This window comes from Rhinolophus ferrumequinum, chromosome 16, assembly GCF_004115265.2.
Source record: "Rhinolophus ferrumequinum isolate MPI-CBG mRhiFer1 chromosome 16, mRhiFer1_v1.p, whole genome shotgun sequence".
In the NCBI taxonomy this organism is placed as follows: domain Eukaryota; kingdom Metazoa; phylum Chordata; class Mammalia; order Chiroptera; family Rhinolophidae; genus Rhinolophus; species Rhinolophus ferrumequinum.
In genome coordinates, this window is record NC_046299.1 from 6618766 (window position 1) to 6643911 (window position 25146).

At 51.0% G+C, this 25146-nt stretch overlaps 1 protein-coding gene across 4 annotated transcripts in view; it reads left to right on the forward strand.

The window, feature by feature from the left end:
• The first annotated feature begins 1728 nt into the window (after positions 1–1728).
• Positions 1729–25146, forward strand: part of CHST15 (carbohydrate sulfotransferase 15) — a 67522-nt gene continuing 44104 nt past the window's right edge. The window contains exon 1 of one of the 4 annotated variants that reach the window (XM_033130534.1): positions 1729–2770. The gene's annotated coding sequence lies outside the window, so the exon portion shown is untranslated. Of the gene's footprint in view, positions 2771–3286; positions 3522–7702; positions 7863–25146 lie in introns of those variants that run through there. The other 3 variants (XM_033130537.1, XM_033130535.1, XM_033130536.1) reach the window with 3 other exon arrangements.

Genomic DNA, 25146 nt, shown 5'->3' on the forward strand with positions numbered 1-25146 from the left:
ACATTCTTCTCATGGTGGACCACCAGCGCACAGGAGAGCAGGCCCAGCACTGCAGCACATTTTAAGCCTCTGTTTAAGTCACATTCCCCCAAATGTCATTGTCTAAAGCAGGGGTGTCAAAACTGCGGCCCACAGGCCAACTGCGGTCCGCAATCCATTGTTAATTGGCCCGCAGCAAATTCCAAAAATATATTTAGTTAAATAAACCAGGTGAGGCAATGCGTACTTCACCTCGAGTGAGTGGCCCGGCTGTTTGTGTATTTTATCACATATGGCCCTTGGTAAAAAACGTTGAAAAAAGTTTGGACATCCCTGGTCTAAAGCAAGTCATACGGCCAAGTCCAAAGTCAAGGAATGGGGGAGTATATCCCATGCATTATGAGGACGCAGAAGAGTAATCACCCCATGGGATCCATAACTCAATCTACCACTAGGAGGTGCTATTATAAGCCCCAAACTGAGTCACAGAAAGGATGAGTGACTTGCCCAAGGTCACTCAGATACCGCATTTCCCTGAAAATAAGACCTACCCAGAAAATAAGCCCTAGCATGATTTTTCAGGAGGACATCCCCTGAACATAAGCCCTAATGTGTCTTTTGTAGCAAAACTTAATATAAGACCCAGTCTTATTTTCGGGGAAACAGGGTAGTAGATGTGGGAAGTAGGGTTTGAACCCAGGCAATTTAACTCCAGAATTATGGAGGCCTAAGAGCATGGGGAGAAGATATTTGTTTTCTCAAATTATCGGCATCTTTTTCACCCATTAGTTGCCGATATCAGGTTGGCACTCATGTCTCTCAGCTACACATCCGTCTGTCCATCCATCCACTTATTCACATACGTGTAGCATCTGGGTGTTCTCTCAGCTCTCCAGGATCACAGGCTCAAGTGCAATTCTTGGGCAATTTTTTGAAATTAAAGTTGAGGGGGGAAATCGCCCTCCAGTTAATCTCAGGCACGTGTGTAAATACCTTTGGAAAGCCCCGGTGGAATTCGCATCAAAGCGGCACCTTGATTTTACTTAAAAACAATTTGCTCCATGTCAACTGTGATTTCTGACACCTGAATTTGAAAGTGATCTGGGTGGGCCCAGCGCCATCTCTATAATGGAGTCATGTGTTTACTTGGAGGGAGGAGAGGAAAGACGGCGGTATGTGTGGTTGTGGAGTAATGTCCCACACACCCTTACAGGAGGGGATTTCCTCCTCGGTCTTTCCATAGAACCTTCCCTGTGTTTGTTTAAACCCATTGCACACTCTGGTCTGACAGCTGCCTGGCCCAGGGCCTTCCTTGCAGACACATGTACAACCAACCCCTTTAACAGCACCCTGCACTATGTCCCCGATGCAATTACTTGAGTATATAAACCTCACTGAAAGGCAGGCTTTTCTTGGGAGCTAATAAATAAGCCCCAAAGCCACAACGTGTGTAAGACCTTGAAAAATGGCATCATCATCTATTGGGAATTATGAACCCTGCAAAAAGCAGCTCATTGTATTTTCAGAAAAAAAGGCTTTTGTTTAAAAAAATAATGAAAAAAATTCACTGAGTGGAGTCTATATGGAAAAAGCAATCCAGGCTGAAATTCTAAGGCTGGTCTCTCTGCTGCATTAATCTTTATTTGTAGATTTTATGTAAGACGTATTATTTGCAGAAAAACAAGATACAGTTTTGAAGAATTCCCCTCACCCCATCTTCCCATCTGCAGTTACAATCCTGATTGTGAGAGACCTCTGCATTGATGGCCAGGGATGCAGAGCAGAAGTTGGTGACCTCTGGGCAGGTTATCATTCCTGGTGGTTGAGATGAAGCCTCAAGCAATAAAGATCCCGTTTTTTCAGAAAAACAGGAAGGGGGGCAAGGCTCTGTCAGGAAGCACCCCTCAGCGGTGTGCGGCACTCTGTTTAGGAAGTACTTTCAGCTCCACTTCTGGTTGCTTTAAGTATGAGGGTGCTGGACTGTGGCCATGGGGACATGGGCAGGCAGAAGGCTATGTGACTGAAGACAAGGATTCTTCTCTGTCCCTTGGACCTGCTTCCTGAGAGGCTGGGCTTGGTGCTCTAAGCGCCCCTTGAGTCGAGTCTTCCAGAATTCAAAGTGTCTTTTCTTTAACTAATGGCGTCTTCAGTCCTGAATCCGGGGAGTAGACCACTGGTGCCGCTTCCGTGACCTCGGGCAGCCCAGGTGGTTTCCCGGAGCACGGCCTCCTGGCCACTGCGGCAGGCAGTGGCGCTCGGGGTCCCGCCGAGTCTTCCCTCCGGGTAGAAGCAAACAGGCTGGGCCCAGGAGCCCCGAGAGCCTTGGCGGGATGCAAAAACACAACAGAGGGCGCAGAACCCACCAGCGCCGGGCCTTGAATATCAATGTATGGACCCGCTCCAGACCGCCAAGTTGGTTAAAAATGTCTCTGGCAGGGTGTCACGGGCAGACTTCAGGGGTCTCGGATTGCTTTCCATTTGGAATCCCCGCATCACACAAACCGTGTTTACTTGGAAGGGGAGGGGGCGGGGACCAAACCCACCGCTCGGCGCACACGCCTTGATCTCACATTCCAGACTCGAGCTGTTGTGTGTCAGCGCGACATGGGGCGGGGGGAGGGTTCTCTTCGGATGTTTCATTCGCCATCTGCACGTCACTCCCAAACTTTTCCTCCCTGCGTTCGGGGAATCAGGTTGACGCGCCCTGGATGCGGGGCTCGAGGTGCAGGCTGGGCGCGCTCCCGCGGAGCCCGAGCCGCAGAGGCTCCCCGGCTGGACTCGGGTTTCTCAGGTACAAGTTGGGTGCCAGGCGCGGGAGTGGAGGCGGCGAGGATAGGCGGGAGTCTGGCCCGGGGCTCGCGGCTCCGGCGCCGCTCCGCTTTCCTGCGGGTCAGCGCCGGCGGCGGCGGCGGCGGCCCGGGCTGGGCATCGGGAGTCTGGGCCGGCGGAGGCTGCGCGCAGCCTCACTCCCCGCGGCGCTCCCGGCGCGGTGGCGGCGGCAGCGGCCGCGGCCCAGGCAGACAATGAACTTGCGAGCGCGCCGAGCCGGTTTGGGCAGGTTTGGGCCCGGCGCCCCTCGGCCGGGTCTCCCCGAGGCTACCGCGGTCCTCAGCGGGGGGCGTCCCCTCGCTGCGGTCCTGGCCGCGCTCCGGGCGATCCGTGCTTTGGGGACACCGCGGGAAGGGCTACCCAGCGGCGGCGCCAGGGCTTGCACGCCCCTTCCCTGGCTCGAGAGAATGCAACGGGAGATCGGGGACTGAGGACCTGGCGATGGGGGTGGTGGCGCTGCGGGCAGCTGGAGGCCTGCGGGGGGCGCCTGCCGCGGGGCACGCACGGGCCGGCTGTTCTGAAGAACAGTCCCAGGAGTCGGCGCCTCCGCGCCTGCCAGCTCTTGGAGATGCAGGCGGAAGACGGACGGACAGACAGACCAGTGTTGCCACAGTGTGAGCACGCGTAGGGTGGTGGTGGTAGTGGTGGGGGGAAGCGTTGCGCTCCGCTCCTCCGAGCACTTTGGGGAAGTTTCCAGGCGCGGCCCGAGGCAGGTAGGTGGACGTCTGCCACTCTCTCCCCTACTCTGGCTCGGAGCCACCTCCCGACCCCCGGCTTCAGTCCCGCGGCCGTTCTGGACGGAGGAGGCGGGGATGGGGAGAGTCTCAGGCGCCGACGCCTGGGGGACGGGGTTCCGAGGGTGGGGACCGCGGGGGCTGGGGCGGGCGTGGGAGGAGATGGGGGCGCGGTTGGGGCCCGAGAGGCCTGAACTTTTGCTCCCGCTCCTTCCCCTTCCTTTTTGCCATCCGTCCCTAGCCCCCTCCCGGTGCCCCGCCGCGGTTCCGGAGGCGGCGAGACTCGGGAGTTGCCGGCGCTTCCCGGCGGCGGCGCGGCCACCCCGGCCGGCCTGGGCGCGGCAAGCAGAGCGCGGCAAGTCTGAGCGGCGCGGCGGGGAGCAGGAGCTGAGGGCAACGAAGCTATGGGGAGTCGGGGTGGCAGCGGCCCGCGCGCAGGGGCGACGCTGGCGATCGTGGTACAGCGCGGGTCTGTGGGGTTGTGTATACCGGTGGAGAGGACGCGGTGGCTGTGGGAGGATGGGGGCGGGTCGCGGTGCAGTTGGGCCCCTCGGAGCCCCCTGGGAACGCGGGGTGGAGGCGCCCGGGCCAAGGAAACCTCGCCTTTGGGGGAATGAATGAAGAGCTGTGGAAGCGCCCTCCGACTCCGTGCGAACGGATTGGCCAGCGTGCGCGCGCGTGTGTGCGTGTGTGTTTAGGATTCGGAGCCGTCTGGTCTTGGGCGCGGCTACTTGACTGCCCGGTCGCGGTCCTGGGGTCCAATTGCCCGCCCGCTCGCCCTACGCCGGTGGAGCGGCGGGTGTAGACACCGAAGGGTAGGGCTTGATTGCCGGCTGCTGGCGGCTGGACGCCCCGGCCTCGCGTAGGGAGGTTCCAGAAGGACGCAGCAAGGCAGAGGCTGAGACCTACTACTTGGGTCCCTATCTTCCCGTCACCCCGGGTCCTTCACCGTATTCACGTTGGGTGAGTTAATGGCACGGAGTTTTCGGGAATGAAGTTGTATCTCTAAGAAGCCCCAGGACGCTCCGCGAAGGAATGTGGCCCGGCGTTCAGTGAAGCTTAGCAGAGGGGCTCGTTCTGATTCCGGACTCCTGGCTGTGCCCCCGCTGCGCTTTATCAGCTGAGGTTCCCATCAGGGCAGCCACTAGAGTTGGAGCAGAAGGCAGGGTGATGGCATCTGCACCGCCTGAGGGGCCTGAGGCCTGGAGATTTGCCCGAAGTTCTCTAGGACCCTCCCACACCATTCTCGGTCCCCAGCTTTCCTACTGGCTCCACCTCCAACGTTGCAAAATCAGAAACCCTCTCATCCAGAACAAGGCGCTTACTAATTTTATAAACTATGTTGAATCAGGATGTTGAGATTGACACACACGTACAGACCATATATGAATTTGTTTATATATGCATGGGAATAAAAATAAATGCCTTTTAGTTAAGCAGTTTTTATCAAATAAGTTTTTCACTCCAATACTGAAAGATTGGCAGGAAAATATCCTTGCCTCTTGCTGGATGAGGAAACCGAGCCAGCCTGTGAAGCGCCTGCCATGGTCTCCCTCTCAGTGAGTAATTAAGCCAGAAGTGGAGCTGCAGGTGGGGTCTTTCCTCCAAGGTCCAGCTCCCCAGGAGAATCAATCTCTAAGGCCTCGTGAAGGAAACTCAACAGTGTCTTTGTGTCTTTTCTCTCTGGGTATTGCAGGACTGCAGTGAGCTGGCTTGTGAGTGAAGCAAGCAGAGTTAATTCATCCAGGATATTGTGTGTGGGAGGGGGGGTGGGGGTGGGGGAGCAGGAGGCAGGTCTACCCACAGTGGATCACACACATGCCTTGCTTTGCTTTGGCATTTAGAGCTCGTGATGCCTGAACCATTGTCTTGGCCAGGGATCCCAGCACTGTCACTGTGCAGCTGGAAGGACTGCTGTTCCCGCAGCATTCCTATTCTCTGTTGCTGCTGCCCCTGGCCTGGAGAGTTGAGGCACCTGGTTTTCCACGTGCCTGAAAGGTTGAACATTAACCTCTGCAGCTGGAAGAGGCAGTGTTTGCAGGAAAATTTGGGAAGTGGACTCTGCTTTTTTGGTGTTTGGAGAAGAGCAAGCAAAGAAACTCCAGCATAACCAAGGGCCACAGAAGCCCCAGGGCCTTTGAACCAGCACTAGCAGATGCTTTAGGTTAGTGCTGGGTTATAATTAGATTGTGGTAGCCCAAGGCCATCTAGGGCCTAGCTGGAAGTTGCCCTCGCTAGCTAGCGCAGAGGGAGGGGGGGCGGGGAGGAGAATGGTGCTGCCCCAAGCAGGTGAGCCCATGCCCCACCTGTAGGAAGCAGCTTGGATTCAGCTCCAGCCGGTTGGGGAAAAACCAGACTTGATAGGTCTCATTAATTTTCAAGAGACTTCTCAAGCTTGGATATTTAAGTGTGGGCTCAAATTCTAGAGAAGAGGGTTAGGTAAGTGCACTGCCAGGAGGTCTGAAGCTTGACACCGGGCCCTGTGTTCGTATACTGGGAAGGGTGTCCCACCACCAGAGAGCTGTGACATACAATGGGACATGGTGGTCACACCCCCTGAGGGCCCAAGAATTGACAGATGCCCCTCGTGCCTTCGGCCATGTGCCAGCTCCCCTCATGTGCTTGTGGGTCTTGCATTCATTCAGTAGCTATTTGATGAACTCCTATCATGTGGAAAGTAACACTCTGAGTAAAACTTTTCATGTAATTTCATTTGCCAACTAGGTCCCTGAGTTGAGCACCTGGGGGTGACACAGTGATAAGACAGGCACATAGTCCCAGCCCTCGACGGAGGGGAATGGGTCATGGACGAATGAACCCTGAGATGTGTGTTAAGACCTGGGAAGGACAATAAGGCAAGGGAAGGTACTAGAGATGGGTGCGTTGTGGAAGACGTGATTCCTTTTACAGATGTGTAAACAGTAGGGTGACTTGCCCAAGGTCACACAGCCAGGAAGTGGAAAGTCAGCCCAGGTCTCTGTCCCAGGTCCTGGGCCTGCTCCTTCATCCCACCAGGCTGGGCTTGAGCCTCTGGGAAACTCACAGGGGAATACTCACTGTGGCAGGCAGCTCTACTTTTCCTGTGCACACGCCCAGACCCTGTCCCCTCGTGTCTCAGCAGGCCTAGGATTGTCCAGATGCCATTTGGAACCCATTTGTGTGAGAGAGGAGTCTCCTTACATTTTAAAGGTAGAAACTTTTAAAGAAAAGTAGCAGCTGGCATGGGAGTGTCATTTATGTGAGCAGTCAGTCAGCGGGCACCCCTTTAGCAGCATATGAGTTAGAAGGGACGCTTTCAGTCACTGGTGACAATAATGCACCCTGTCTTCCCTCCGGTCTGTAGTTGGGATGCTCGGGAATGATCCTGACTTACTTCCATGGGTAACAGTTTCTGTTCTGTGAATCAAGAGATTGTGTTCTCACTCAGCTGACCAGGTATTGGGAGGCCCAGCTTTGACTTGTACAGTGTATTTCTTTATTGTTCTCAAGTGCTAGGGTCTGATTTCCTTCCTGAGATACTCCTCCTTTAAATAAAGCACTGCGACAAGATGATTTCTGTGTAGACCTGTGTTTTCACAGCATGAAATGAAGTATAAAGGTAGCAGTTACCTAGTTAGTGTTTCCAGTGTAGGTATCCAGGAAGAAAAGTAAAGGTTTTGTGTTGACTTGGGCCAATATAGAATTTTTTTTTAAGTATGGAGATTGGGGAGGAAGACATTTGATCACAACAGCTATCATCTGCTGGATTCCTGCTGGTTCCCAGCTGGCCCTGTGCCAGGCAGGTCAGACAGGTGTCCCCCTTTGTCTCAATTAGAGGGCAGGGAGGCCCTCTGAGATCACTCGGACCAAGCTTTTCGCCATCCAGGGGCCCCTGAGTGACAATGGAGGAAGGAGGGAAATGGGGAGGTGCGTAGAGAATAACAATAGTGCTCCAGAAGGGGAAGACATGTGACCCAGCAAGTGGTAAGTTGGGGGAGGTGACAGTGGCTCGCGGGTTCTCAGTGTCTGCTGATTTCGAAAAGGATGTGGAGAAAACTCTAGCAGCGTCTTTCAGCAGCAGCGTAGGAAGCATTGATGCTTCCCCCCCAGGTGCAGGCCGGGGGCCAGGTGCTGGGGCAGAGTCAGCAGTCAGCTGTGAGGTGGCACTCAGATGAGTGGACGAGGCAGAGTTGCACAATGGCTGCTGACAGGAGCTTCAGGCCTGAGGAAGGTGCGGTAGGAGCCTGCCTGGAGTGGTCTAGGATGACTTCACACCCTGCCCTGGGGTCCTGGGCATGATGTTAACACCTGCCAGGTGCTTGGAGCAGTGCCTCGCACACAGTAAGCGCTTAGCCAACATTGGCTCTTGTGGTTTTCTTTAGTGCTCATAAATGGTGGGGATGTCTCTGAACTCTCTGAATTGCATGTGCGATTTTTATGTAGCTGTGTGTATGTCTTGGGGAGGAGGGCATGACTTCTAGCATATTGTACCTTAAAAGGCTTCTCTGACACCCCATAAGGCCAAGAGCCCCAGGACGCCTTGGAGTCTAGTCGAGTTTCTTTGGAATGGTTGCTTCACTTTTCTGGGCTGTTTCTTCATTTGTGCAGAGGGGGCTGGGTACACAGCTGCTCTGTGAGACCCTTTCAGCTGACATTGACGACAAGCTGTGGACCAGTTCGGCTGTGCCCCTACTGGATGTAGTTAAGCAGAGGGCAGAGCAGGCAGCGGTGACTGGAAATGTCCTGGGGTAGCTTTTGAATGTCACACACTGAGCTGCACTCTAAACTTAAGAGTCCTGAACAGGCGAGCAGGGGCCCCCTTGCCGGGCAGGCACTCTCTGACACCGATTTGAGATTTGTGGAACTCATCCTGGTCCACACCTTTTGGGTCTCTGAAGAAAGCAAGGCTGGCAGATCCTCAAAAGCAGAAGTATCATTATAATGGAAACTTGGCCGCTTTCCAGAATTGTGTTTGTGATGAAAATATTGAAACAGGCAGCTTCGTCACCCAGCTGCCTGGAAAATACCCCAGTATGGGCAAATAATTAGATACAGGCCAGGTGCAATTATTTTTTCCTACAATATGCTGGAACTTGGTGGTTTCACGTTTTCTCTTGAAATGGAATATGCGCCTGGTGGTCCATTTTATTCCGTGGGGTCAAAAACGTAGTGGTGTGCCCTCTACAGGGGGAGGAAGGGCCGTGAGAGGTGGCGGTCCATCCCTTCCAGGGCAGCCCTGTGTCTCGGGAAGTTCTGGCCTGTCCCACTGTGCCCTGATAGGGAGCTGCCCCATGGGCCTGGGCTTGTGGTATCTTTGCTAGAAGGTTGGAACCTGCATTTCAGGGTCTGAGGGGTCTCTGAAGGTGTGTTATTGTCTTGCCCCTTGTTGAAAGGTGTCTGGTAGCTCTGCCCTTTTTGACACGTGTTGTTAACTCATGCTGATGGAAAGAAGTTCAGCCAGCACCTTCATGTTTCTGGTTAACCCAATGTTTGGTGCCCACACGCAGCTGTTCTTATAGCCTGGTTATTGAATCCCATAGGCCCTGGAGGGGCAGCATAGATGGTGGGGTGAGCATGGGCACAAAGCTGACCCGCATTCGACACCCTCCTGTGCTTCTTTGTTCCATTACCATGACCCTGGGCAAGTGGCTTAATCTCCCTTATGCCTCAGTTTCCTCATCTGTATAATGGGGTTAATGATCTCCACCGTATAGTATAGTTTGAATATTAGAAATTGTACAATTTAGGGTTCAAAGAAGCTCCCCAAATTTTACCCCTCTTTCCTGGCCAAGTTCTGAACCTATGGAGAGAGAGGAGAGGAAAAACATGGGTGGAGATAAAAATGTCACGTGTGTTCCCCACTGAAGCTAATGCTGGACGATGGCTGAACCGGCGGGTGAATGGGCAGTGTGATCCTGACCTGAGAACGGGCAGTTAGGCTGACTGGCCTCCCCCCAGTCACAGGCAGAATGGGAAAGCTGCAGCCTCTCCTGGGGGCAGCCCCTACCTCCATGGGCAGCCAGCAGAGAGAAATGCCTACTCTGTAAGGGAAAAGGTGAGGCCGGGCTACACATGTCCAGGTCCTTCCACACTCCTGGGATTGTGTAGACACCACCAGGTGTAGCCCCCAGGAGAGTTATACAGATGGAGATCCCTCCACGTGGAAGGAAACATCAGGAGTGGGCAGGAAGAGTCCCCCTCCACCGTTAACCCCCCATAGTGACAGTAAAGTGCTGAGCCCAGGGCCCGGCCTTGGGTGGGGGTTGACAAATGGCAACTATTAGGTATGCAGTGGATCAGGGCAGCTGGGCCTTGAGGTCACACAGTGAAGGCTCATCAGCCACCTGTTGCAGAAAGTGATGGCCCAGGTTGAGGTCAGGATTGTCCATGGGTCTCAAGGCTAAGTTCTAACTAAGGCTGCATTTGGACGCAGTGGCAAATAGCCTGGGCCTGGGCAACTTTTTCCACCTCCTCTTGCTTCTCCCAGGCGGCCTGAGCCTTCGTCAGCCCCTGTGCCCCTCTCGCATCACCACCTCCAGGAAGCCTTTGCCAGTACATCTTACCATCCTCCCCCATGTCTCCCTTCTCCCATCCGAGTGGTACCTTCCTCTTCTGTCTCGTCTCCTGCAACTCGACTCTGTTGAACTCAACCTTGAACCCATCTCACTTTAGTCCACGTTCTAGTTTCCTGGGTGTGGTCTGCTTGTCCCAACCTGGTCAGCCTCTCAAGGGGGAGGAGGGCATCTGGCGGCCCACTCACGGCTGGACCCACACAGAGCCACGAGTCTGCTATTTGTTGAATTAATGAATGCAGCAATTAAACATGGTTCTTTCAAAAGCCCTTTTCTCCTGGAGAAAAGGTGTTACAGATTTTATGTGTGCTTCTGGGTGTGTACCCAGAAGACAGAAAGGAGTCCCCAGTTTGGTAGTGTGCTATCGCAGAAGTAACGCTTGTCACTACATTTCTGGACGAGTCAAGAGCATAATGGAGTAACTTTTGATTTCCTGGCATTAGGTTTTTGGGCTATTACAAGGTAGTAACCACGGTTTTTGTGTGTGTCATGTGAGTCTTGGGGGAGGGGAGATATTATGGGAATTTGGTTGGTGTTTTAGGAATACAAGCAGGAGTTATCTTCCCAGGCAAGAAATGTGGGGCCCTTACTCTTTCTTCTAGCAGATAGAAATAGGTTGTCTTTAAGTTCCATGTGCCTTTGGAATGTAAATATTTGCATTAAAAACATACAGTATGTCCTGGCGTGGACGTATAGGGACCATCACTTCCAAACCAGAAGTCAGACTGTTGGTCTAGAGAGGACCATTTCCTCTGATTTGTGAACCTGTTTATACAAAGAGTCTTCCGAATGTACACACAGAACCACATTTGCTTTGTGCGTGCCAGGGACCTCCAGGAGGACAAGAAACGGGGCTGCCCCCGGGGAATCTGGGCCAAAGGGTTGTGTTTCCCAACACAGACGTCTCATCCTGCTGTTTGTTAAGTTGCAGGCATGCTGGGGAGGGCGGAGTTTTGGCCGAGGGCCCCAGGGCCCGTGAGATAGTCTGGCTCCTCTGTCCTCGGTTTCCTGGACATCCGGGTGGGGTTGGCCATAGCGGACTCATTTCCGCGTCACGTAAGCAGATGCTGGATTTCAGAACTGCTGTTGCTTTAGGAAGGTGTTGCGAAGGATGGGAGAGTGCTGGCTTTCCTGGGGTCTGCTGGAGGGAGGCGGGAGCTCCCGTTTCTGCTTCAGTGTTCAGTCCTGAGGGCCAGTGTGGGGTGTCTTCCTCCATCAGATTCTTGAGGGCAGTTTAGCTTTTAAATGTTCCTGAGAAGAACTAGCCTCTGCCTCTTCTCTGGAGTGAGAGATTGGGGGCTGTGGTCAGACGGGGCCAGAGCCTCTGCTCCTGGCATTGTGTGTGTGTGTGTGTGTGTGTGTGTGTGTGTGGCGGGTGGTGGTGGTGGTGGTGTTCTCAAAACTCCCTGTGCCAGCTCTCACTGGAAACCCTCTCTCACAGAGTCCCAGCAAATGGAGAGTGGAGGTCATCTGGCCAGTGTGAGAGGGCCAACATGGTCCATTAGCCAGCTCCAAATCCAGGCTTGTCCCCCATCTGGCAACCTCCCTGTCATCACAGGGTAAAGGGCAGACAAGACAGAAAAGCAAGTAGAGTCCTGGTAGGGCCCAAGTCCCCTGACTGTGGCCCCTGGTTGGCTGATGCCAGGGCTTTTTTTGTCCCCAGCCAGCCCAGGGACCAACTCCTCTGCCCACTGCACACCTTTGTCTTAGGACCGAGACTAATTGAGGTAGCAGAATTCCTCCCATCTTGCTGTTCCCACCTCTGTCTTGCAAGGAGCATGGCATCCTGGCTCTGGGAGTGTCAGGCATCTCTGCTTGGGAGGCTTTCCTTCCTTGGGGGTGCTAGGATGCTGAGTCCCACCCGGGAAAGGAAGTAAAGCAGGGAGGTGTCTGAGGGGAGAGGAGTTCAGAGCTGGGTTCTGGCTCGCACGCTGCCCCTGACACGCCATCTAGTGTTACCCTGAAACTTCCCCTGTTGGGTCATTCCTTTGCCCCATCAGTGGACCTTCCTTATCTGAATGAAACATTGTCCAGGCGTAGAAATGGCACATACTCTTCCTGTGTGCCGGTGTGTTCCTGAACTGTGGGAAACTCCCTATTGCCTTTGGTGGTCTGTAATCTGACCCACGATGGTGTGACCCTCCCTCAATCTCTGTCACAGTTCTTAATGAAGATAGTATGTTCTGGAAAGGCCCTGTCCAACCCCACATCAGGCCAGTAATTCAAGTGCACTCTTTTGAAGGTCAGAGGAAATTGCTGCCTTTAGGACATGCTGAACTTGCCTAAGAAACTTATCAGTAGGAAGAAATGAGAAAACGAAAAGAGGATGAGCCTGACATTTCTGTTGTCCTAACTATTTATACCCACTCTGGAACAGTTGCTGTGAAAAATTCGCTTTGGAAAGATGTACAGAAGACTGGGAGGTTAGCAAACCGGACCTTCTCATCAGAAATATCTTCCCTCCAAAACAAACAAACAAACACAAACAAACAAACCCATTTGCCCACAGGTCATGAGTTGACAGTTCAAAACCTATGGATTCTTTGCATGGGACACAGTTTGGCTCAGAGAGTAAAAATGTAGATGGTTGCCATTTGGGTGGTAGAAAATAAATTTGCTTTTGGCTGTTAAAAACGGAAACAAATCAATAGAAAAATGCAGGCCCGCCCACTTTTGAGTCAGCAGCTTCTTTGGTTTATGGAAGAAGGAGGTTTGCCCATCAAAAATCACCTTTTACCTTTGGACCAGTTACGAAGCTGCAGAACTGGTTTAAGGAGGGGTGTGTGTGTGTGTGTTTTACAAAGTTTATCTGATTTAGTTTTAAAAATCATGGAGCAGACTTTTTGCTCCTTCAACCTATTCTTTTTTAAACAGCTTTATTGAGATATAATTCACATACCGTACAATTCACCCATTAGAAGTGTACCATTCAGTAGTTTTTAGTGTATTCATAGATATGTGTAACCAGCACCACATTCAGTGTTAGAACATTTCATCACGTCGAAAAGAAACCCTGCACCCGTTAACTATCAGCCCCCTGTCTCCCTATTCACCCCCCATGTCGCAGCCCTAAGCAAGCCGGAATCTATTTTCCCTCTCTATCGATTTCTCTGTTCCGGGCTTCACATGAACGGACTCATATAATATGTGGTTTTTTGTGACTGGCTTCTTTCACTTCGCATAATGCTTTGAAAGTTCATCCATGTTGTAGCGTGAGTCAGTACTTCGTTACTTTTTATCACTAAATAACATTGTATTGTATGGATTTATCACATTTTCTTTATCCATTCGTCTGTTGATAGACATTTGGGCTTTCTCCATCTTTTGGCTCTTATGAATAATGCTGCCGTAAACCTTCATGTACAAGTTTTGGTGTGGACATGTTTCCATTTCTAAGGTTATATTTTATGAGATACTTTTCCTTGCTATTAATAATCAGATTGATTTACTTTTTTGCTTGCTCTTTCCCTGGCCCTAGAGAAGGCTTGATTCTCAGATGGGGCTCGGATCCCCCTCAGAATTGCCTGAATTTGAGAGCTGGAAATGTCTTCTGGAAAACATAATCTAGCCCCATTTTACAGATGGGAAAACTGAGGCCTGGAGAGGCCACATGCAATCAGGATTGAATCTGGGTTTTTGGAATCAGTTCAGTTACCCTGAACATTCTCCCTAAGCTCTTAGTAAAACTCCAGGTCCTGAGTGGCTTGGGGACTTCACAGTGGCTGGTTGGGTGGACAGATGGTGACCGCCTTGCCGAGCCCACGGTTCTAACCCCCCTGACTCAACAAAGGCTGGAGCATGTCTTGTCATCCACAAACTCTGCGACTTGTGGCGCCACCCCTTCCTAGGGCTTTCCCTTGCAGCAATGGGAGGCCAACGCTTATCTGGGGAATAATTAAATTAGGTCCAATTCAGAGAATGAAATTTTATCTGATGGCCTAGCCCATAAACCAACGGGCTGTGGCCGTGACCCCAGAAGAATTCTGCTGGGCCAAAGCATTGAAGAAATTGCGGGGGGCGGGGAGCGAGTGCCAGGGACGCCTTGGAGGGGGTGTTCTGCATGGGCTGGAGTTGTATCCCAGAGCTGGTCAGAGGACTGGTTTATAGCACACTTGGGTTGACGTCTATTCTCTGTTCTCCATCCTTCAAAGGATCATTTACAGCTCCGCCTTCTCCCTGTCTCATCTCGGGGTGAAGAACACTTGTCCAGTGCTAGCTGGACCGCAGTGCTGCACTTCCAGAAAACAGGGCTAGTGAGAAACAAAGAAAAACCCCATCTTCGTCCTCTCACCTAAGATTTGCCTTGTGAGCAGGAGTTATTTTTATGGAAGCACGTACTTGAAGAGGGACGTCTTGGGTGGGCAGCTGAAACCACTCTCATTAAAATAAGACTGAAATAGTGGAATCTCAAAGGTGAGCACGTGGCTGAAATAGCTTGAATTCAGTGACAATTCCAGGCAGCCCGGTTCAGGTAGAGGAGACCGTTTTGAAGAGACACTAGGGCATAGCAAACTCCTATGCTGGTGTGACCCTTCCCTGGAGCATTGCTTTTCCTCCCTGGCCATGACCGAGTTCCCTGAGGACTTGACTTTCTCTTGAGCCCTGTCAGGTAGAGGTGCTTCCTCCTTCGCCATTGCTACCCCCAGATGTTTCTCTCCCAATTGTCTGTGAGAACCTCAGCTCTTTGTCCCTTTCTTGCGATCGTCTCCCTTCCTCCTAGAGTGGACCCCCAGGTTGCCTCCCCACCCCAGGTCCTGTCATCACCCTGGCCCTGTGGTCTCCATGGGAACAGTCTGTCCGGCCTCCTGCATCCTCTGCCTCTTCAGTCCTTCAGTCGACTCCGGGCCGTGTCCACACCTGCGCCACTCCATACCACATTTCGTGAGTCCATGTGAACGACATGTTAATGGCAGCCTTTCCTTCTTGGGAACTATGCCCAAGGACCAACTGGTCGACCTGACACCTAGTAGGGCCTCAACAGATTGTTTCTGTCAGTTATTTTCTTAAACTTTAAATGTCTCTCTGGTCCTTTCTGGACATCCTTAAAGGTGTAACTTTGCAAAGTTTTCCCAATAGATGTTTGTCAGTCGTTGTAGCAATATACATCTCCATTTATGTTGTTGACGATTCTTTTTTAAACTAGGGACAAAAAACAAGTTTCCCTGTGTTTTTGTAAATGGAGAAATATTTTTTCCCCCAAATAGCTCGATTTAGAATCATTCTAGATATTCATTCAGCATCTTTTCTCAAATCCGTGTGGGGCCATACTGTCTGGAAATTGACTGGAGGGACACGTTGGAAACTTGCTGAGAGTGCCCTTAATCTTTCGGCACTCTTGGCTGCTGCCTCATAATTTTATTTTAAAATAATTTTAGGCTCTCAAGAAGCTGCAGAAATACCTCAGAGCTCCTGTGTGCTCTTCTGCCAGCTTCCCACCGTGATAGCATCTTCCATGACTGGAGAACAATATCAAGACACACTGGTCCCATGCCATTAACCGCCTTCTGCTGCCATCTAATTTCATTAAACCTAGGGGTCTACAGCACTTGGGATGCATGTTAGCATTTCATAAACCTCAGTGTTGTTGTTTATTTTTTAGATTGTTTTTGGACCCCTTCCCAATGGCCATCAATTAAAATTAATTTCCATTGAGTCAACAGATCCTGGAAGACTCACGATTTGTGCATTTCGTGTTTGCCATGTGCCCACATGGTGCTTTGTGGGTGTGTGATCCCTGGTGTATGCACAGAGCACCTTCTTCCCCCATTTGAGAGATTCTTGGAGCTAAGGAACCATAGAGAATAGTTTGGTGTAATAGAACATAGGACGTGGAATTGGGAAACTTGAGTTCTGATCATAGTAACCAACGTTTGAGTACTTGGGCTAGCCTTTATCTACATTATTTCAGTTACTCTCAGCGACCTTTGAGATAGACACGATCAACATGCCCATTTTACAGATGTGGAAACTGAGGCTAGAGAGGTTCACCTGCCCAGGTTCTGGCAGCTCATGAGTAATAGAGTCAGGACTTGAACCCAGGCAGTCTGACCTCAGAGGTTGCTGGCTCTCACCTTATAGGACTGGCCTCCTTGGTTCAGGCCTGTACACTGCTGGTCCCAGTTCTCACTGACTGCACTGTGTCCTGGGGCTGCTCACTAGACTTTCCTGAGCCTCTTTCCTCACCTCAATACAAGGGGCTTGGCTGAGAAGACCTAGTACTCCTATTCCGGAGTACAGTTGGTTTCATTGGTGAAAATAGTTATACCAGAAGAGGGAGCGATACCCAAAGACCCGAGTGAAGTTTCTAGCCTGTCCCTTGTAGGTACTGTTAAGGTTCGGATGATTTCTGCTGCCTAATTTGGTTTGATGGGATCCCCAGTTCCAATTGAATTATGCTCTGGTGTATTTTAATTAAACCATCTACAAACTGATTTCTTAAAGATGCAAACTCCCCATGTAGCGTGCTGTGTCTGAGCCCCCCTGCGTTCAGCCTTGGGTTGGAGGAGCAATTCTTGTAATAACCAGGAGGCGTGCGAAGCTGCGCACTCAGCCTCATGGGCAGCATTAATTGTGACATGCCACCAGAACGAGATGCGCAGGCATTATCAGCAAGTACTTAATTGATTTTGCAGTCTCCACAAAGGAAGGGTAAAATTAAGCTTGTTTGTAAATGGTGTTTAAACTGCAGAGTCCTGGGGATGGGTTGTAAAAACTAACAGAGCAGGGCACTCGCAGAAGGGCTTAATTTTCTTTTCAGGTTGTGGAATGAGCCCATCACTCAACTAAAGGTAAAGATTTTCCCATTTGAAGGGGCTGGAAGAGTAAGCTTCAGGATGTAAATTTCTGTGGTGGTGGGGGCCCCGCTTGTGTGGATATGAGGTGGCCAGACTCTGGGGTGAATGTGTGATCACGTCAATGTGATAAATGAAAGGGTCCCGTATTTTTTAAATTGTCAGGCAGAGCTGTGTTCGAGAAGACACTGTTTTAGATCAGAGTCACGATAAACGGGTTCATGGTAAATGCTTTTGCTAACGTCTGTCCTGGTGTAGACTGGAGGATGCTGATTCTGAAATGCCCTGGAAAGGTCCCTACTCAAACCAGTGATGAGCTTAAACCTGAAGCCAGTGCCATTTTGTGACTTCTTTAGCTGTTAGACATTGCAGGAATAAGAGAAGTTCCCTGGACGTGATTTCTCTCTCCTTTTAATTCTGACTATATAATTCTTTAGGTGTTCCAGAAGTTGCTATGTAATTTGCAGGGCCTAGTAGAGCATGCAAATGTGAGCCCCTTATTAAAAATTATTAAAAATTTCAAAACTAGGACACTAGAGCATTAACCCAAGCATGGCCCCTTCTGAGCACCGGGCCCTGTCACTCAGGGTTGCAGCCTGGAGCTGGCCCTGGGTGTTTACACGATGCTCATCCTGATGTCGTGATGTACACTAGCTTGAAGACGGAAGCGTCCAGAGGGCAGGGCTTCAGCCACCTCTCCCTGTGTGCTCTGAGGGGTCTGTCTGGGTGCCTGACCCATGCACACACTTAGGACAGAATTGCTGAGCTGAGTTGGTTCATGCAGCCATAGTCCTGGTCTGCTGGTGGGATTTCATGTGGCTTTCTCAGGGTCCACACATCAGGAATCTGGAAAAATCCTCCTTAGGGCTCTTTAGAATGGAAAGGCACAAGGAACAAAATTCTCTAAGCTCAGTTTAGAGGAGAGGAGAAAACCTGAATTCAAAACCCGTCTAGATTTTGTGTGTGTGTGTGCCTGTGTGCGTGCATAAACCCAAAGTCTGGGTGATTTTTCACTGCAGAGTGTAAAAGGCTGACCCACGGTGGTTATCCAGCCCCTGGTCATGGTGAGTGTGTGTTTCTGTTTGCACCCCTTGACTCAGTCACTGGAGTGGGGGCAGCCCATCCTCTCTCTCTGCTTTTCATCTCTGGTGTCCCCTGCTTGGGCTGTGCCCTCCCAGCTGAGTGGAAGGCCCCTGGAGAGAGTCCAGGATTTCAGGGCCACTGTAGGCCACTCTAGCCATTGTCCAATTTTAGGGAAAGCCAATGTGCAAAGTCGGGGGTGGGGGTGGGGGTGGCATAGTGCATCTTGGCACGGAATCAAACTCCAGCACCTGGAGCATCCATCAAGGGGCTGCAAGACCCTCAAGGGCCGGCTCTGCTTTGCGTGGTCTTTGTTCTGTCCCAGCACGGTGAACTGGGACTTGTACGTGCTCAGTGGGTGCCTTCTTAGAAGCCAGTGGGGAAGCAGAAAGTGGCATCCAGGGCTGGGGGAGCTGGGACTTTCAGGTTTTAAATTGGAACCCGGGATCTTGAATGAGGACTAGTTATTTGTGTGTGTGTGTTTGGGGGGGGCTGAGGTGGGTTGGACGCTCTGCTCAGAACCAGAAGGAAAGGTGCCCAAGTCAGATCTGTTCAGAGGCTCATCTCAGGGGGACTTAGTACATCACCCCTGGATTTTTCTCCTTTTGTCCTCAGTTTGTGCAGAGGTCACTTGGAGATGTGAGCTCACAGGGAGCCAGGACCCTTGCTTGCTCTCCTTTCATTGTCACAAGTTGATGAGTCTGAATGGTGCTGTGAGGCTTAAAGAAAGAAACTGCCTTTTGTACCTGCTGCCTGGGGAGAGAGAGCAGGAGAGAGAACAAGTCAGGCCTCGGGCAGTTCTGGCGGCCACAGCTGCCCTTGGTGAGCCCAAGACCATGAAGGAAAATCTGTGTTGTACCTGGGTGTCTGGAATGAGTTCCTCCCTTTTAAGGGAGCCCTCAGCCAGTACTTAACTTAGTAAATAGAGAGTATAGCACCGTCATGTACAAGCAAAAGCTTGCTTTATTTACTTTCTCTGCTAAGACATCCACAGCATTTTTATTTCGAAAAGAAAAATAATACAAATAAAACCCACGATATTTTTATTGCCCGGTGTTGGAGTCTGAGATAACTTAAATAATATGTCTGGTATAAAGCTACTTGGGGGGAAAAAATCTCCATGCACAAACAAAAGAAGAGAGAGACACATAAAAAGATCAAAGAGTTTCTCCCCTCTGCAAAACATCACACTCTGCAAAGGGGCAGGATTTCGTCTGTCTTGTTCACCTTCCTTCCCCCACCCTCTGGGCCTAGCAGAACCACACTGAGTGGAATCTGTTAATGGTTCCAGGTACTAGATTCTTATTAGGGCCTGTGAAGCAGCATTCTTGGACAATGGCCTCAAATGGAAGGAAACCATAAAGATAGAAGAAAATAATGCTATCGTGTTTGAGTCATGGTGGCCAGTACCTTACATAAATCTGTTTATCTTCCCTTCAGCCCTGGGAGGTACATGACGTGATACTTGTTTATAGAGGGGCAGATGAAGCTCAGAGAGGTTCTGTAACTTGACCTGGGCCAACCAGCTGGCAGTGGCTGGGCTCAGATTTGAATCTAGGACTTGCCTCATGGCTGTATCCTTTCTATGCTACAGGAGACGTCAGGGAGAGAAGTAACATTTATGGATAACCAGGTGTTTGGGATGCCTTGGTGTCCCCACTCAGTGAGTCCTCACCCACAGAGGGACACAGACGAGGAAAGACACACTAGCTACTGGGGAGTAGGCGATGGCTCAGTAGGAGACATGCTCAGGCCCTGCCCTCATGAAACTTGGGTTCCAGCGCGTGGACTAGGTGTAAACACTTAGTCACATGATCATTTGACGTCCACTGTGATGAGTGACAAAGGGGAGATGGGGTGAGGGGTGGTGGGGGCGTGCTGTACTGGGGTGTTGTGGACGCATTGAGCCAGTCTGGCCCAGGGTGCAGGTGGTTGGAGTGTTCCAGGTAATGATGGAGGAAACTTACCTGAGAGTGGAGCACCAAGGAAGCTCTGGGCCCAGGGGGAGGGAGGGAAGATCCTAGCAGGCCGGGAGGGGCAGAGTCTCCAGATGCTGGGTCATGGCGAGCCTGAGGGTGCAGGCTACACACATCCCAGTGAGGGGACCCGTGGTTCTCCCTCTTTGAGGTTCAGAATGCACAGAATACTGGTTTCTGGAGCCTGGATTGATTCCAGAGGTGCCCACCCCCCTGACCCCCAGACTTGTGCTCCTGTAGTTGGGGTGGCCCACACTGTTCAGCTCCTCCTGTGCCCCCGACCTCAAGAGGAGCTTGGCTTCCTCAGGGATACTCGGGGTTCCTGGGATTTATTTTCTCACTTTCTTAGGGGATTTGAGAAGTTCTCTGGAAGTAGCCAGCAGGGGAAAACGTGCTAAGGCTACAGTCTAAGTTTTCAACGGCCTTCCCTCCATCAGGGTATTGGTTCTGTTGGACAGGAGGTGGGAAGAGACCCTGAGATCAAAGTGCAAGTTACCTCGTGCAGAGGTGCAGCAGGAAGGCTTGGGCTGGCTGTTAATGGTACGCTTACACCCCAGGACGTGCGCTATGGACAAAGGCTAAAAGAATACATGAAAGGAGGCCCTTGACAGCCCAGCTCTGTGCAGACCTCACTCCTGCCCGGTGTGCACCTGGCCTGTAGGTGGCCGCACGCTGAGCAGGACCCATGATGTTAGCCCGGGAGGGCCGGGACTTGCAACCTGCTGGCCAAGCCCATCCCAGGAGGGCCATTTAAGACCCTGGAAACCCCTCGAACCTGGCAATTGGAGGTCATTCGCCGTCCAACTGAAAGCTGGGTTAAAATCAGCCCTAAGTGGTTACAAGCTCTGTTAACCATTCTACGATGCATGAACAGAGCAGGCTTTGGTTTGGCATCTCTGAAAACAAATGGGCTTGATCTGATGGGAGAGCATTTACCTCCGTGGTCACCGGGAGAGGGCTGGACTGCATTGGCACGTTCATGCTCGTGTCAAATTGCCTGCGTGCCCTCTGCTTCTCTCTTGGTCTCTTACAGGGCAGACACTTAACACCACCGTTCTAACTTTCTTTGTCTATGAACTCTTTTTTTTCTTTTCTTGGAATATAACTTACATCATTAGAGAGCACGTACCATACCCATACAGCTCTATGGATTTGCATAAAAAGAACTCAGCTGTGCAACCAACACCTCGGTCAAGTATAGGAACGTCACCCCAGAAATCCCTGCTTCCACTCTCCTCATGAACCACCCCCAAACCCCAGGCCGGGAAAACCACCATCCAGACCTCCGCAGCCTCAGCTGATTTCTCCTGGGTTTTTTTTTTTTTTTTTTTTACTTCATGTAAACAAAACCAAGTAGCATGTTCTCTTTTGTGTCTGGTGTCTTGAGCTCAATTCTACATTGATGAGATTCTTCCCAGGTGTTGCTTGTAGCTGTAGTTTGTTCATTTTCATAGCATAGTTATATCGTGTTTTCCCCAAAAATAAGACCGGGTCTTATATAAATTTTTGCTCCAAAAGATGCATTAGGACGTATTTTCAGGGGATGTTTTATTTTTTCATGTACAACAATCTACATTTATTCAAATACAGTCATGTCATCTTCTTTTGGAACATCGTCATAACGTACTAAATGCGTCTGTCTGGCTGACAATCTTAACTGGGGCTTACTTTCAGGGTAGGTCTTATTTTCGGGGAAACAGGGTAGTAGCCATTCGACTGTGGATGGACACTGCAATTTCTAGTTTTTATCTTTACAACGCATGCGTTGAGCATTCTAGTACGAGTCTGTGGAAGCATTCAGACGCATTTCTGTGGGGCCCATACCTGGGAGCAGGCTTGCTGGTCTTGTGAAAGGGTGTGCTCAGCTTCAGTAGATGCTGCCAGTTTTCCAAGTGATTATACCAAATACAGTTCCCACCAGCTGTGTCTAAACTTCTGGAAGATGAAGTAAGAGCCTGGAAAAACGTACCATGAGCCTGACGCCCCTTTGCTCTCTGCCCTAAAGGGAAAGACCCGAGGGGATAACTGCTGACCCCCTGCAGGTTTGCGTGGAATGGATGACTGAGAAGGGACCTTTTCTCTACTGGGTGATGCCCCCAGAAGAACGCTGCTGGGGTTCTGCACCCCCTGGTCATGTTTCACTGGAAGTCGGTCTTTGTACCCCAACTTGGGGATGGGGATTTGTTGGTCTCTGGGAATAGCCCAGAATCCAGCATTTTGGTCACTGTGCTCTTGGATGTCTCCCTGCACTGAAGTAAAGCCTCCAGGCTGGTCAGTGAGATGAAAGTGACAGGCCTGGGGTTCTCTCTCCTCGGGGTAGGGGGAAAGGGGACTGCCACCACTATGGCTCCATCTAGAAAGATTTTAGTTGCAAATCAGTCCAGTCCCAGAACCAACGGATTCTGCACACCCCTTTCTTGTGTGCAGCTTGACCAGCTGGAGCTTTCTGCCCCGTGTTGAGGGTAGAGAAAGAGCTTTTCCTTCCCCACCTTGAGCTGATGTTGTGTGACTGGGCAGCTGGCATTTCCTGAGTCCCTGCGTGTTGATAAGAACTCAGCGCAGCGTGCTGGTGTCCCTGTTACAGACAGGAAACTGAAGGGGAGCGGACTCACACTGTCCCTAAGTGCGGAACCCCACGGGGAGCAACCCTGGCTGAGTTCCAAGCTGTACGCTCCACCCTGGCTCCCTCCATTCCTAACTCAGCGGTGGCTATGGCTGGATAAGGGAGACTTGGAAGGAAGGAACATCTGGGGCCATGAGCTTGAGGCTTAAAAGTCACCTGGGGAGACTGCCCACCTGCCTCCCCTGCCCGCAGTAGATGCGGGAAATCTGGGGCAGGGTCTGGCAGCTGTGTTTTTATCCAGTGTCCTGCGGAGGCGTCCATCAATTTTGGCAAACTGTGACTTCTACTGAGAAGTCATTTATTGGGAGGCCTGGCAAGGAGGGGAGTGGAGGAAATAAGAACCAGTCCTATCCTGCAAGGAGCTCACGGTCCTGAGCAGAGGTCCTGAGCAGCTCTGCGTAGTAGTAGAACTTGGTGATGATGGAGACACTTTGTATCTTCTCTGCCCAGTGCGGTAACACAAGCTGCATATGGCCAGTGAGCACTTAAAATGTGATGAGTATGGCTGAAGAACTGAAACTTTAAATTGCATTTAATTTTAGTTTATTTGACTTAAAAACAGATACTTGGTTCGGTTATTGGAAAATGTTTTGTTTGGAACAACGTGGGCATGTAAGTCTCCTTTTTCGTAAATTTTATGACATCTAAATACAGATCAGGTCCTTCTGGTTGAAAACTTAGCATCTAAATCGAGATGTGCTGTTAAGTATAAAATATACACTGGACTTTGAAGACTCAGTGTGAAAAAAATAGTGCAAACTATTTCATAAATAACTGTTATACTAAATACATGTTGAAATGGCAATATCTTGGATCTATCAGGTTGAATAAAATATGCCGTGTTTTCCCCAAAATAAGATCTAACTGGAAAATAAGCCCTAGCATGATTTTTCAGGATGACATCCCATGAACATAAGCCCTAATGCGTCTTTTGGAGCAAAAATTAATATAAGACCCGGTGTTATTTTCGGGGTAACACGGTATGAAAATGAACTTCATCTGGAACATTTAAACTTGGGTGTATGGCCCACATTCTCTTCCTGTTGGACCACAGCGCTGAGGAGTGTGTCTTCCTTGCTGGAGTTTGAGCCAGAGTAGCAGGGAATTGGAGGGGATGAGAGAAGCCCCTGCTGTCCTTATTATTTTGCTCACCTGGGAGCAGGATTTCAGGCTGATTTCATAGCCGGCCCTGCGCATGGTCTCACGAGTACCTGCCCAACGAGGGGATGGCCTCGTGAGCTGCTCTAGGGCCCTGCCCTTCTTCCGTTCTCTCCAGATGATGCTTTTAGCATGACCATCTGCTCTGATGCTCCACGCTGGGGAGAAAGTACTAGAACATTCTTGAGCATGTCTCACTCTGGACTGCATGACAAGCACACGTGAGTGGGACCAGACCAGCCACTGGTCAAGTGTGAGAACTCGGCCTTGAGTTTTAAATTAAATTTAATTTAAATCTCTACCCCGATGGGAATAGAGAGCCCCTGCCAACACTAAGCTATGGAAATGTGGCCCCAGAAAGTGAATCGGGTTTCGCCTCTGCCTCCGGCCTTGACCCCGCCATTTCTGGAGGGGCAGTGGGACTCACCACAGTGGTGTGGCAGGTAGTGATACTCGGGTGAGTGAGTGCATTAGTGTGTCAGCAGATACTCTGCTTCAGCAGCTCATTTCCGCCCACAGAACTTAGCCCATCTGACTTCTTCTTATCTTCTTTGCGGGGTTCTGGATGGCTCCCCCACTGGCCTGTGAGCTCCACCAGGCAAGCGTAGTTCACCCCTGTGTCCCTGCGTCATACGTGGGCAGGGCAGACAGCAGGGGTTTCACGGACTTCGCCGAACGGGTGAATTGGGTGCGTGCTCTCTTCATCTGAGGGTCAAATATAGCCCTTGAGGTGGGGGGTAGGCTTCCCTGAATTATGCCCCGTGGGTGGACCCTGGACTTGGGGGTGGTCAGGAGCTCCGCGTCCACACTGTGCTTTAGTCTAAAACTCCAAATGTGGGGTTTTCTTTTTCCTCTAAAAACGGTTTCTACTACACACTGGAAAGAGAAATCTTCCCATCTGTGCAGAGCTTTTCTCTCTACCAAGCATTGTCTCAACCATACCATTTGCTCCTGACTCCACCTGGTGACATCAGCATTTTCTTATGTCATCCCAGGAGATAGCTGGGGCCACGTGGCCAGAGTCGAATAGCTGATGGGGGTACAGTGGAACTTAGATTTGGGGAACTCCTATCTGGGGGTGACTTCTTCATGCTTATTATATCCCACATTTAATGCAACCTAATGCACACAACCTGGTTGGTCAGGACCGGGGGAGCAGGACACGTGAAAGTGGAAGTGGGAGGATTTAAGCCTGGTTGTAGAGGGACGACCTGGCCGGCTGGGGTGGGCCCTAGGCTGGCCTCTGTGCCCAGGTGTTCCTGCAGGAGCCTGGGGAGGGGCACTGGTACTGGCTTTTCGGTCCTCTGCTCTGCTCACCTGTTTAGTCAGTGACTCAAATTTCTCCAAACCCACTCACTCCACCATCCTCTCCAGCTTTCCCCAGGCCCCGCCCACTGCTTGCTTATGCTTCTCCTTCCATCACAC